The 13,582-nt window shown below is 39.4% G+C and overlaps 1 protein-coding gene across 1 annotated transcript in view; it reads left to right on the forward strand.

Annotated features, from left to right (window-relative positions):
* Positions 1-13,582, forward strand: part of LOC125829084 (uncharacterized) — a 1,125,066-nt gene that overhangs the window by 384,135 nt on the left and 727,349 nt on the right. The window lies entirely within an intron of this gene.

A 13,582-nucleotide genomic window follows, 5' to 3' on the forward strand; every position in this document is an offset into this window, starting at 1 on the left:
CGAAGGCAATTATCATCCCTATATTTATCCTGGTCTTCTGTATGATGCATCCAAGACAAGCTGCCTTGGCAATGCGAATGATTCATTCATTTTGTGATGGCATAATTGTGTTGTTGATGAACCCGAACCAGTATCTTGAAGCTATGTTTAAATCTTTCTTTTCAATCGAAACACCTTCTGCCAACCATTTCAGAGCATTATCATTTGAGATTAGCGGGGCTAACCACTTTTTCAACGCATCCAGCTTCTCGGTTCTGATCAAGTGCTGACAGTGATCATTAATTTTATCGGACATACCCAAGACTGTGTTGATAGCCACACTGTCACAAGCTACCTTCCTTCCTCTGACAACCACGTAGTCAACTGCTTTGAACGACGATACCAGGATATTCCGTTGAGGTACCAATACATTGTATGCATTGTAGAATTCTCTGACCCAACTTGGTATATATGAGCCACGGGGATTTGAGAAGATGTGGAATTTGTGACATTTAAGGCACTCTATTATTTCAAGATACCTATCGATCACCCCATCTATGGACAACCATTTTTCCTCAATGATTGTTCTCATCCCCTCAGACTTTAATCTATTCGTTGATTTAGGTGGGGAGCCTTGTATTGGAGGTGCCAGTACTATTGCTTGCTCTGGAGCTAGATGAGGTGGAGTGGTGGATCGAGGATTTGTGATCCGAGATGTGTCGTTTAACTGTTTAGATCATAGTTCATTCCTCTGTGCCTCCATCAGTTCATCTTCATCTGAACCCATACTCTCACTGTTATATGTTGTTGGGTCATTGGTGTAAAAACGGGTACTATCAAAGCTTGCATTTGATAGCTCAATGGTTTTATCCTTGCCCTTGCTTTTACCACCAGTTGTGGAAAGTTTTGTGGCCTTGTTCCTGGATGCAGTTGCATCCTCGTTGAGTGTGATCCCTTTTTCTTTGCCTTGGGGTGGTGTGTTGCTACCTGCTTTGTTAGGTTTAGTTATATCTGCAAAAGATTGGGAAGAGTTAGGAGAGAAATCAAGTAGAAGGACAGGCAATCTTCTGCAGGAAAACTCGTCAAGTGGATCGACAAGTCACCGAACCTCTTTGGCGAGCTAACTCGAGCTCGCCGCAAGGGTTGGCTTCTTATCATAGCTAGTCGGCGATGGGAATGTATTTTTCGGTGAATCACTGACTTTTTTAGGTGAGCAAGGATTTGTCTACCTGAATTTATAGTGAATAAGTGTCTTAGGAATGCAAATAAAGGGCGCTAAAGATACTTTTGACGAGTCGCCGATGTCTTTCGGCTCCCCTCAAACTTCTTGTCGAAAGTTACAGTATCAACTATCAATCAAGGCGCCAAATTATCGGTGAGATGGGGACATTAGGTGAACCGCCAAGTCGTTCGGCGAGCTCGACCTAGCTCGCCAATCAACCCAACGTGCCTATTTTCAACCCATCTTTCCGAATTCAATCCCGCAACTCCCAAAAATAAAATTTAAGCATGCAGTCACAAAATTCAAACAAGACCCGCACTACCCATGACAATTTCACTCATTTAAGAACACACAAGTTATGATCTTTTGACTATCAAATTAATACGGGTCAGATTTTCTGAGTTAAATAGGTATTTAAGCATTCTAATCCTATCAGAGAGGCCCAACACACATCAATAGGATACGATCATTGCAAAAGAGTATAAACTATTGTAAAATAAAGTTGGGGTTCGGAGAACTAACCTTTTGTGCCGATTAAAATGTGATTGAAAAGCTACACAACAAAGAAACCCAATTCAAAACGTAAGTCAACTAACCAAAATACTATCATAATGTTAAAATACGGAAACTACTACTTTGGTGTGAGTTTGTGAAGATTAAGAGTTAGGGAAAGTGAAGGATTTCAAATTTCTAGGACTTTTGGCCATTATAAACCGTCCAGTTCATGCCTGTTTGGCCACATTAGATGCACTCGCCGATCCAATCGGTGACACGCCGGATTGTCATTTGGCTCACTGAGTTTTACAGAATGTTCAGTCAAGTGAGTGTCCGAATAGTGGTCTTTATCGTGATCGCCAACCTGTTCGGTGATTCACTGAATGGAACTATTAACTCACCAAATGCAATTTCCACCAATTCTCCACACTTTAACATGTAAATTCAACACACCGTTATTTCTGAAACAACAATAAATCATTTAAAAAGGTTTTGGGTTGCTTCCCAAACAACGCCTTAGTTAACGTCATGGCACGACGCATGTCAGCTGTCAAATTCCATTTTTAGGGTTAGCCGTAGTATCAATAGGCAACCCCTTGTTTTGTTTCGAGGGTAGATCGGGTGACGCATGACTCATAAGGTTCTCGAGTAGATGGACAACTCTGGATTGAGACCAAATCAATTGCTTCATTCCTTCAATATCTTCCTTCATTTCTTCCAGCTTTCTATCTTGCTCAGTTACCTTCTGGAGAATGACTTAGAGCATGCCCTCAATGCTTTTAACCTCATTGTTCTTAGGACTTCTTCGCTTTTTAGGAGGGATGTATTTATCCTTCCTTTTGTACTGGACTTCGTTCTTCACCATCTTTTTGTCCAATTCATCAATCTGAGTCATTAGGGTGGCCAACATGAAGTCGTTTTCTACCTCTTGGTGCATTTCAGCCATTTGATTAAGCAGTTGGGTTGCTTTCACATATGACTATTTTGGAAGGCCTCCCGGAATGTGTTGGTCGACCAAGCTCTTGGTTTGGAGACCAAGGCTTCTGTAGAAGCAGTCCAAGAGTGTTATATCAGGAATGTTATGAGTTGGGCATTGAGTGATCAGGTCATTAAACCTTTCCCATGACTTGTGGATCCATTCACCTTTCAATTACTTGAAGGTGAGAATACGATCCCCGAACATCATTACCTCTAATGGAGGAATTAGCTCCCGAATACTGCTCGCTTCCTTTATTTGGATACAGACAAACCAACTAAACAAAAACAAAAATTTCTACTAATCTAAAAATTCTCAAATAACACCACTCCCCGGCAGCGGCGCCATTTTGATGTTTGCGTAATCAAGGACACAACTTCCAATGTAAGTGTCTATGATCGTGCAATAGTATAATAACCCAACCAAGGGTTGGGATCGTCCCAAGAGAGTGGTTTTGAGAATTTGTAGAAAAGTAAAATTTCTTTCTAACTAGTCGTAGCTAAAAACCTTAACGAGTAAAAACATTGTAAATTAAAAAAAGGGGACACAAGTGTGTCAATTAACAATGGGGAGGGGGGGGTTGTCATAATTAAGGTAAAAACAGCAAAATAAACAAGGGTTTCTAAGTAATGAGAGGGAATCCTTGGGATGTGACGGGAATACGGGTTAAGCTAGATTATTAGGTACATGCTTGCGGGAGAAATTTATAGAGTAATAGTGACTCGGCTAAGCTTTATGTCGAAATATGTTCTATCTCGAGCAACTTACCCCGTTTCAAATGGGTTCCTCTCAGATACCCACTTGCCGCATGAAGACCAGCCTACGCCTTACCCCACTCACTCTCTCGAGCTGAGTGTTAGGATATGGGACTAGGGTTCACTCTCTCGAGCTGAACCTCATGTCGACCCACTTCTTAGGCCATCAATCTAGTAGTCTTGGTTTCACGCTTTGACTCTCGAGCAAGCCAAAAACACATAAATAAACTTGTATTTGCGACTACAAATTTGTTAAATTCATCCACAACTACTAGACGAAATCACCATTAAACTACATCTAAACTATCAGCAAACAACACCGAACAACAGTCTTAACCCATATTCGCTATATCACACCCTAAGAATGGGTTTTTTAGCCACACATCAAGAGATAGAAATTTTTACCTAAATGAGCTTGCATTCAAATGGGTATGAAAATTTAAGTCTTGTTACAGGCCAAGAATGAAGAAATAAAAAGACCCAAGTCCAAACCCTTGGAGATGAAACCTTCTTCTTCTTCAAGTTTCCAAAACCCTTTCTAAACTCAGAGCAAAAATAAAAAGTACTGAAAATTATATTAATTGTTTCACACACTAAATATCTGATACTAAGCTATAACTTTCAACGAGTATTTATAGTTTTCAAAAATCTATGGCAACAGACCATTCGACGATATTAGTTGGAAACGCTGATCAACTCTGTGATTCGCCATTTGGTATAGTTCATCACCGTTTTGCACATTTCTTCAGCATCGTCGTGCTTTGGGTCATTGGGTGATATAGTACTATTTCACGGAACTTCTCGGCGATGCACTGATTGCTCCCTTTTTCTGCTGACTTGATCATATTCTTCAGGGCTCAGCACACTGGAACAAAAGACGAAGTGAGGCCCTTTGGCGACTCGCCAAGTGGACTCGGCGATCCTCAGGCCATCATTTCTTCATTCTTTTCAGTCTTGTCATTCCTTTTTGCGATGTAGTGTTCATGCTTTCCTAAAAACTTCAAATACCTTAAACTTAAGGGTTTTCATCATATATTGAGATAAAATAAGCATTTGAGGACACAATTTCTATTAAAATATAGCCCTATATGAGTCTAATTTGTGGACTCGTCACCACGCGGCTAGTCACCAAATTGATTGGCGAGTGCGACTAATGTCGCCAATGGACAAGAAACTGGATGGTCTTTCAAGCCAAAGGTTTAAGAGTTTCAACTCCCTTTACTTTCCCTCATTTTCAAAATTTTTCAAACTCACACCTAGCTCATATTTTCAATATTCCTACACTTTTAGAGTATTTTAGTTGGTGATTTGTGCTCGAAACTTGGATTACATTGCTGCCTAGCGATTCAATTCCATTTTAGTCAACACGAAAGGTTGGTTCCTAAACTTTGAGTTCTTTCTATCGATTTTGTACTCAATGCAGTGATATTACCTTGTTGATGTGTACTGGGCCTCTCTGGTAGGATTAAAAAAAATTTTGCCTGTTAGATTCACTAATCTTGCCCGTACCGATTTAAATAGTTAATTCCTAAAAATTATACCTTGTAAGAGATTAAAAATCATGGGCTGTGCATGAGTGCCATTGGGTCTAAGACTAACTTGAGTTGTGCATGCTTTGATTTTGATTTCGGGGGTTGCGATGTTGAATTCGGGAAGTTGGGTTGAAAATAGGCACGTTGGGTCAGTTGGTGAGCTGGGTCGAGCTCGCTAAACCACTCGGCGTTTCGCTTAATGTCCTCATGTCGCCTTTAATTTCATGCTAAATGTGATGTTGGATTCTGTAACTTTCGGCAAGAGACTGAGTCGCCGAACGCACTCGACGTCTCACCGAAAGACTTCTTGTTCGCTCTGTGTCTGCACCCTTTTATCCTTTGTGCACTGCACTCGGTGCATCGCCTAAGTGGGTGCGAGGTTCGCCAACTGGTTCGGTGAAGTTTTTCTGCAGCTGAACTTCTATGCTTTTGTTGGGATAGTTTCTAACTCTTTCTCAAAGCTTTCCAGATATGGATACACCAAAAGTAGCTGGAAGAAATATGTCACCCCGACAGATAAGAGTGATAAATTGCATGAAAGATGCAAGTGAAGCGAATCCTCCCAAGACGGGAAGTGAGGGCAAAAAGTCTAGTTCCAGCAAGAGAATTATCCCCCAAGATCCCACTGTCCCTTCGTAGACTCGTGGATTTTGCACAACTATACATTCTTTTTTAGCAACTCATGACTTGGATAATTTTGGCAAGTCAGTTGCCGTTGAACCTTCTGAAGTAGCTCCGAGGACTATTATCCAAGTCCAGACTAACACATCGGGCACTGATGCCCAGACATATGGAGGGACTGTGTAGACATGATTTTTCTCTACCTTCCCCGCTGTTTTTTTGTGTATTTTAAATTCTGAAGATAATGTTATTTGCATTTGAGGACGAATACTTTTATTTGTGGTTGGGTGAGGCCCACCTTGTGTGTGTCTATTATTGTTTGATGTTTTGTTGATACATTTGGGTCGTTATGTGTTCAATGTCATTTTATACTGCTTTTTGTGGATGTTTTAGCTTGTGGTTCCTTTTGCTTTTGTTAATGATTTGACCCGTTCGAGAATATTTCTGCCACCTCTTGTATGTACTTGAATATGGCTGTTCTTTAGAAAATTTGAGTCTCAGTTTTGATCAATACCGATGACTTGAATAGTGCTCGTAATTGAACAAACATGAATGTACAACTACGATGAGACCAAATGAAGTTGCCTAGACAATATGTGAACTCTTTGCATCTTGTTGTGATTTGCCATGTATCGAATCGATTCTCTTGCGATGAACATTGCACACTAATGAAAATGCAGAGTCTGTTTGACTTTAGTGTTGATGCCTAGTTGTAACACCCCGTACGAACTAGTAAGACCTAGCTAAGGCTCGACTAAATCTAGTAGGTTGAACTAGAGACTCACATATTAGTTTATAGTTGAAAACTTGTTTAACTGATGAAAAATGGTTATTGAAGCTAGTTTGGTGTTTTAAGAGGTCAAACGTCAAGAAACGACAATGACTTCCGGAAACTGGTAGACTAAGCGAGGGCTAAGTTTGAGGGTTAGAGCCAAGGAAGAGGACTAGGGCAGTCCACTCTTTCATGGACAGTGCCTCACCTTCCACGACCACTACAACGACTTGTGGTGAGGACCATGACTCGTGGTAGGCTAGGCAGTGGCTAAACAAAGGCTGCCCAAAAACAACCCCTCCACACGAGCCACTTCACGGCCTGTGTTGATGACCATGGGTCATGGTGGTGCCTTAGATTTTTAGGGGTTAAGGGGAAGGTTTCCTAGATACTATATCATGACCACGAGAGGCACCACGGCTCGTGGCGCTTCATGTGAAGGGCTATCCATTAGACTTAGAGTATAGGGTCAACTTCAAATAGTTATAACTCTTATATCAAACGAATTAGTTATTACATGACCTATAGAATTAAAGTACTCTGAGTCCTCTTTCCAACGCCGCCGAGTTTGACCAATTCCGATCTCGGAGTAAAAAGTTATGCCCAAAATAGTGAAGCATTGTCAGGGTGAGAATCTTCACGACCCGTTTCACAGGCCGTGGTGATGATCACGGTCCGTGAAGGCTTCAGTGATGCCATTTCGGCTGTTTCCAGCAAGTAACTTAGTGGGTCTTTGCCCAATTGTTTTAACTCAAGGATATCTCATTTTTCCCAAGCTTAGGACCCCTATTTAAGTCATTTTAACCCCAAAACTCACCCAATTAAATCAATTATTCCAAGACCCAAATAAAAGCCCAACTCCTTTTCCCTCCCAAAAACCTTCTCTCTCAAAAACCTCCGTTGAAGAACATAGAAAGAGATCAGCTAGGGCTAGAAGATGGAAGCTATTCATCACGAAATTTGTGGGATTATAAGGATAAGGTATGGAAGTCCTTTATTCTTGGTTAGCTATCACCAAGAAGCCCTTTCAACTATGTTTTCAAAGATCCCCAATTTCTAGGTTTTCAATCAAATTCGTTGGTCTCTTTCTAAAATCGATTCCATTGATCTATAATGGTTATTTATGATTATATATGAATGTTTGTGGATGAATTCATGTAATACTTATGGTTTTTGAACAAATCCCCACAAGACCCATGATTTCCCTTTTCTTACTCAATTCTAAACCCTAGCATGTGTTGAATGATGATTGAAGGACGAGAATCTAGTATGTTATTATGAAATTCATTATTGTATTATGAGTTTATCGTATATGATGTATGAATATCAAGAAATAAGGGTTGAATCTTGAAGAAAGCCTTGATGGCTATGAATGAAGGTTTTCAATTAGTAAGTAGCCTTCTATTGAATTGTTGATCCACTTGTGGGGGAGATGTTTCCTTATTATATATCCTTTGAATGAATGGTTTGATCCACTTATGGTGGAGGTGCTTACTTGTTAGTATGAATTGTAGTGTTGAGACAAGGTCCCTCTTCCCTACAACCCTAGATATGACTAAGTATGATACGTTATGACTATGAATGATATGTTATGAAAATGGTATGGTCTATATGTTGAATTGTATGAGGTACTATTGTGTAAGGATGTTATGACCCCCTTGACAAGGGAGGTGTCTATGATGTTAATGTTGTTGTTGTTGTGCCATTGTGAGTACAACTATGCGCGCACACACTCCATGCATAAATATGAATATGATATGTATATGGTGTCAATTTAAAGGCTAATTCTCATATGCACCTTTACATACTATTATGCATGAAATGTTATGCTAGGATGTGAGTATGAATGTTATGTTATGATTATGGTAGTGTTGATATGTTGAATAAAAGGTAATTCTCATAAACACTATATGAATGTGAAATGAATGAACATTCTCACATGTTGTTGGTTCTATGATGAAAGGCTATTCTCATCTTTGAAACCTTTGAGCTATATGATGAATGATGGGTTGAGTCCCAAATGCATTCCTTATTGAATTAAATTGTAAGTAAAGGCTTAATACTACTTTAAAAGGGAATTGTGCTTAGCACCGAGTGAACATGAAAATGAGATGAAAGCTATTACGTTTAGCAAGGTTGGCTTCCCATATGGGTTCCTTCTACATTTAGCAAGTCCGGGTTCCCAATGTATATGTTGTCTCATGAGAAGGAAACCTTCTACGTTTAGCAAGTTCGGGTTTCAAGTAGCAATCTCCTTGTTCCATAACTATGTTTGCCCACATAGGTATTATCTAGTGGATCCACCTAGAAGCTATTATGATGGTTCTACCTTGGCAAGTAGAACACTCTCTTTTCGGTAAGGGAGTAGAACACCGTATTCCATGTAGCTCACATGGTCTATGTCGGATAAGGTTACTCTTCCCTAAATAATAAGACAATGAATGGAGCATGAACTACTCTATAACTTCTTGGTAAGTTTGCTAAGTAGGAGTGGGGGTATGGGACTTGACTAATACATTGCACTAGTAGACTTGGTAGGATGTGGTAGATGGTTCTTTTAGATATTGTTATGACATGAATGCATGCATGTATATTGAATAAATGGTTGCTATGAGTAACTTGTCTTTATATTCAAATGGTACATATGATTGGTTCTCTACCTATGACTATTGTTTATAATGAGTTCTAAAGGATAAAATGCATGACTAAGGTAGCCCTATAGGAGTGGTTAGTGAGGTTAATATTATGGGATGCTAATCACACATTACACAAGTGTTCCCTAGGGGTTACTAAAGTAGTGGCTTTACTATGAAATGAGTATGGATGTGATATTGGCTTATGTTGGTATGAACTTATGTTAAGTATGATCATGGTGGCCTAAAGGTGATACTTAGTGTAGATAGGACTATGGACCCATCTATGCATTGCACAAACATAACTTAGGGTTACTTATGCTGTTGTTTTATTATGATGTTATTGTCTTGATATTGACTATGCATGAGTGGTATGTCTTGTAATAGATGATATGTGCACTATGAATATGATTAGAGACTAATCATATGGTGATGTTTATTACCCTTTGTGCTTTGATGAACTATATTTGAGTTGTTTATGACTTATGATTTTTCAACTCTTTCAAGATGTTGTTCAAAATTGCATAAAGCATGGTTTCAACTAAATGTCCCTTTTAAGAATGTTTTAATGGTTTTTATGCATGGCTTCCATACTTAGTACTTTTGTGCTAACCCTTTCTTCTACATTTCTTACAAAGTGTAGGGTTTGGAGATGTGATATCTTATACTTGGACGATAGGTTTCTAAGGAGCTTGGGAATGAAGACTTAGGGAGTCCTCATAGTTTCGACGACGAACCCACCTTGTTCACTTATTTCTTTATTATTATGTTTTTAGATTTATGTAAGGGTCGTGTCCCTAGGTTGTATTAAAAGAGATTTAAGTCTAATGTTATAGATGGTTTGAGACATAGTGTCATAGGCTCTCTCTTATTTTATAAAGTCTTCGATTGTAAAGAAAAGTTTTAAATTTTTTGCTATTTTCATATGTTTTAATGTTCATGATATGCTAAGGGCATGTATAAGGCTTCTTCGAGGACGAATACGCGTGTTACGACTACGGGGTGCTCTTGGGTCGTGACACTTGTGTGATGAGCTTACTGTGAACCATGCAAGACAACACCTAAAATTTGGCCCCATTGGTCCAGTCGACTAAGTAAGGCTATCTCTTGATATGATCTTAGGCAACTTCGAAGAGCGTGAGCCAATTTGACATATACCTCTGTTGTGGCCTACCTCGTGAATGTATAAACCTCTTTGAACACCCCTTGAGTCTTACCTTTCTTTGGGTGAAATTTGATGAAAACAAGACCTTTCTTGATCCATTACCCTTAATCCTCTTGCTTTGTGGTTGATTGAATAGCCAACTTAGGCCAAAAGCCTAAGTTGGGGTTGTGGTGAAAAGATAAGGGCAAACCAAGAAGTGCAAGGAAAGTCTCCTTTAAACCATGGTGTTAAGAAAAATGGAACCCCTCCATACAAAAAAAACATAAGAGAAAAAGAGACAAAAAAATTGTAAAAGAAAAGTTGTGGAATAAAATACTAAAGAAATTGGATTCCCGAACAATCCATGGAGAGTGAATAATGGGATGGCTTATGAGCACTAACGAAATTGATAAAAGAAGATGAAAGGAAGTGTTGTGAGCACCACATTTCATGAGGATGAAAGTCGCTGAGCCTAAATGACCATACCTTTGCTCTCAGCCCTATTACAATCCTTGTAAAGACCATTTTAATCTTGAGTGAGCTAAAACAAATGTCTATTGGAAAATACGGGAAGACCTATGGGTGAAAGCATGCATAGTGTTCTTCTTTTTGAGAGAGTGAGTGTTGCATTTGATTCTGGAACTTTAAATGATTAAACCTTTGTGTTTGAATATGGAATCATCCTTTGTGTGAGGGCATTCAAATACTTTTGTTGAGCTTAAACTTGCATTTGAAGCAATTATTGCAAGCTTGAGAATCTTTGGGTACACAATTGATCCTTGCTTGTGTAAATTGAGTCTTGTTGTGTACATTCATAATTGAGTATTGTATAGCAGTGTTTGAGACATCCTTTTTGAATTGCTGAACTTGAGTGTTACTTGAGGACAGCAAAAGTTTAATTTGGGGGTGTTGATGAGTACACAAATTGGACTCATTTAGGACTATATTTTGATAGAATTAGTGTCCTCAAATGCATATTTTGTTTCAATATCTGATGAAAACCCTTAAGTTTCATGTATTTGGAGTTTGAGGCAAAACATGGACACTACTTGGCAAGAAGGGACAAGGCAGCTGAAAAGAACGAAGAAATGAAGGCCTAAAGATCGCTGAGCCCAGTTGACGAGTGGTTGATCGGCCTGGAGATCGCCTTTTGCTCCAGTGTGCTGAGCCCTTAAGGGAAATATCAAGTTGGCGATGAAATGGAGTAGTCGGCGTGTCACCGAGTAGTTTCGGGAAGCAGTACTATATCGCTCAACGACTCAAAGCTCTAAGATGCTAAAGGCTAAAGCAAGAAGGCGATGAAATTGACCAAAAGGTGGATCACCGAGTGTATCGGTAATCCCGACTAACTGTGCAAAGTGATCCACTGCAGCATAAATTTTCAAACACTTTAAATACTTGTTTAAATTGTTAACTTAGTATCAAATCATACACAATTATTATTCAGACTTAGAATGTTTTCAGTTTGAAGTGTTTGATGGTTTTGGAGACTTTGTTCTAAGACCTTGAAGATTCAAAAGGTTTCAACTCAAAGAAATTGGACGTGGGTCTCGAAGATTCTTCACTCTTGACGTGTTTTAAGACTTAATTCTTCATACCTAGTTGATGGAAACTGATATTGGTATTGATTTTTACCTATTTTACATGTCTAGCTAAAACCCCAATTCTTGGGGTGTGATATTGTGAATATGGGTTAGATTATTGTTGCTTGTTGATAGTTTATTTGTTGTTTAAATGTGATTTCATGTAGTAGTTGTGTATGAACTTAATGGGTTGTTGCTGCAAATATGATTTCATCTTAGTGTTTTTGGCTTGCTCGAGAGAGAGGTTGTAAAACTAACACTACTGAATTGATAGCCGGTGGTATTTGGTCGACATGCGTTCAACTCGAGAGAGTGAATGGGCTAAGGCAGAGGTTATCCTTAATGCGGCAACTCGGTGTTCGAGATAAACCGAGTTGATTTGGGGTAAGTTGCGAGAGAGAGAATTTACCCACACTATAGTTTAGCCTAGTCACAAATTGTTCAATAATCTACCATCAAAAGCATGTACCCGATAGTCTAGTTTATTGCGTATTCCTATCACAGCCCAAGAATCCCATCTCCCTATCTTGTTTCCTTATATTTTTGCTGTTTTTAGATGGTAATTAATACAAACCCCCATCGATAATTGACGCTTGCGTCACCCCTTAGATTTAGTATCTTTTTAATCGTTAATATCTATAGCTATGACTTATTAGAACTAGATCTTATTTTTCTATTAATTCTCAAAACCACTCCCTGTGGGAACGATCCAATCTTTGGTGGGGTTATATCACTACACGCGATCGTATGACACTTGAACAGAAATAGTGTCAGTTGATTACATATGAAACATCAATGTTCTTCCTTCACTTGCTGCCAATTAAGGCAATTAGCCACAAAGTCCGCTATATCCCTTTTCATACCATTCCACCAAATGACTTCCCGCAGATCATGATACATCTTTGTGGCGCCTGGATTAATAGAATATCTGGAATCTTCTGTCTCAACTCACCCACCTCAGGAACACATAATCGACCCTGATAACAAAGCGCACCATCTCCTCATTGGGAGGTACCTCAACTCTCTGTTGATGGACTGCACCTTTAGTTGAAGCAATATAGGATCACTCTCTTGCTTATCCTTAACCTCCCCTACAAATGAAGATCATGCCCCATTCTGAACTGTTACACCACCATATGATATGCTCATAAGACGATCTCCTAAGAGAGCAAGCCTGCGAACATCCATTGCTAGTTCCTTTCTTTCTTAATCAACATGTGCTACACTGCCCATAGATAGTCTACTGAGAGCATCTGCTACTACATTGGCCTTACTAGGATGGTAATGCACACTCATATCATAATCCTTGATGAACTCAAGCCATCTCCTCTAGCGAAGATTCAACTCTTTCTGGGTGAACACATATTGAAGGCTCTTATGGTCTGTGAACACATCTACATGAACACAATACAAGTAAAGTCTCCAAATCTTAAGTGAAAACACCACTGCTGCAAGCTCGTTGTCATGGGTTGGATATTTCTTCTCATGTACCTTAAGTTGTCTAGAAGCATAAGCTATACCCTTACCTCGCTGCATCAACACACAACCTAGGCCAACTCTGGATGCATCACAATAGATAACATAACCGTCTGAACCCTCTTGTACGGTCAAAATGGGAGCTTTATTCAACCTTGTTTTCAGTTCTGCGATGCTTTTCTCACAATCATCTGACCACTGAAACTTAACCTTTCTCTGCGTCAACTTAGTCAATGGAGAGGCTATGGATGAAAATCCTTCCACGAAACTTCTTTAATAACCTGCCAAACCCAATAAACCTCTGATATCCGTAGGAGAGGTAGGTCTGGGCCATTGTTTCACTGGTTCTATTTTCTGATAATCCACTCGAATCCCTTCGCTAGACACAATATGC

The sequence above is a fragment of the Solanum verrucosum genome, unplaced genomic scaffold (genome assembly GCF_900185275.1).
Source record: "Solanum verrucosum unplaced genomic scaffold, falcon-dt-bn FXZP01000007.1, whole genome shotgun sequence".
NCBI lineage: Eukaryota > Viridiplantae > Streptophyta > Magnoliopsida > Solanales > Solanaceae > Solanum > Solanum verrucosum.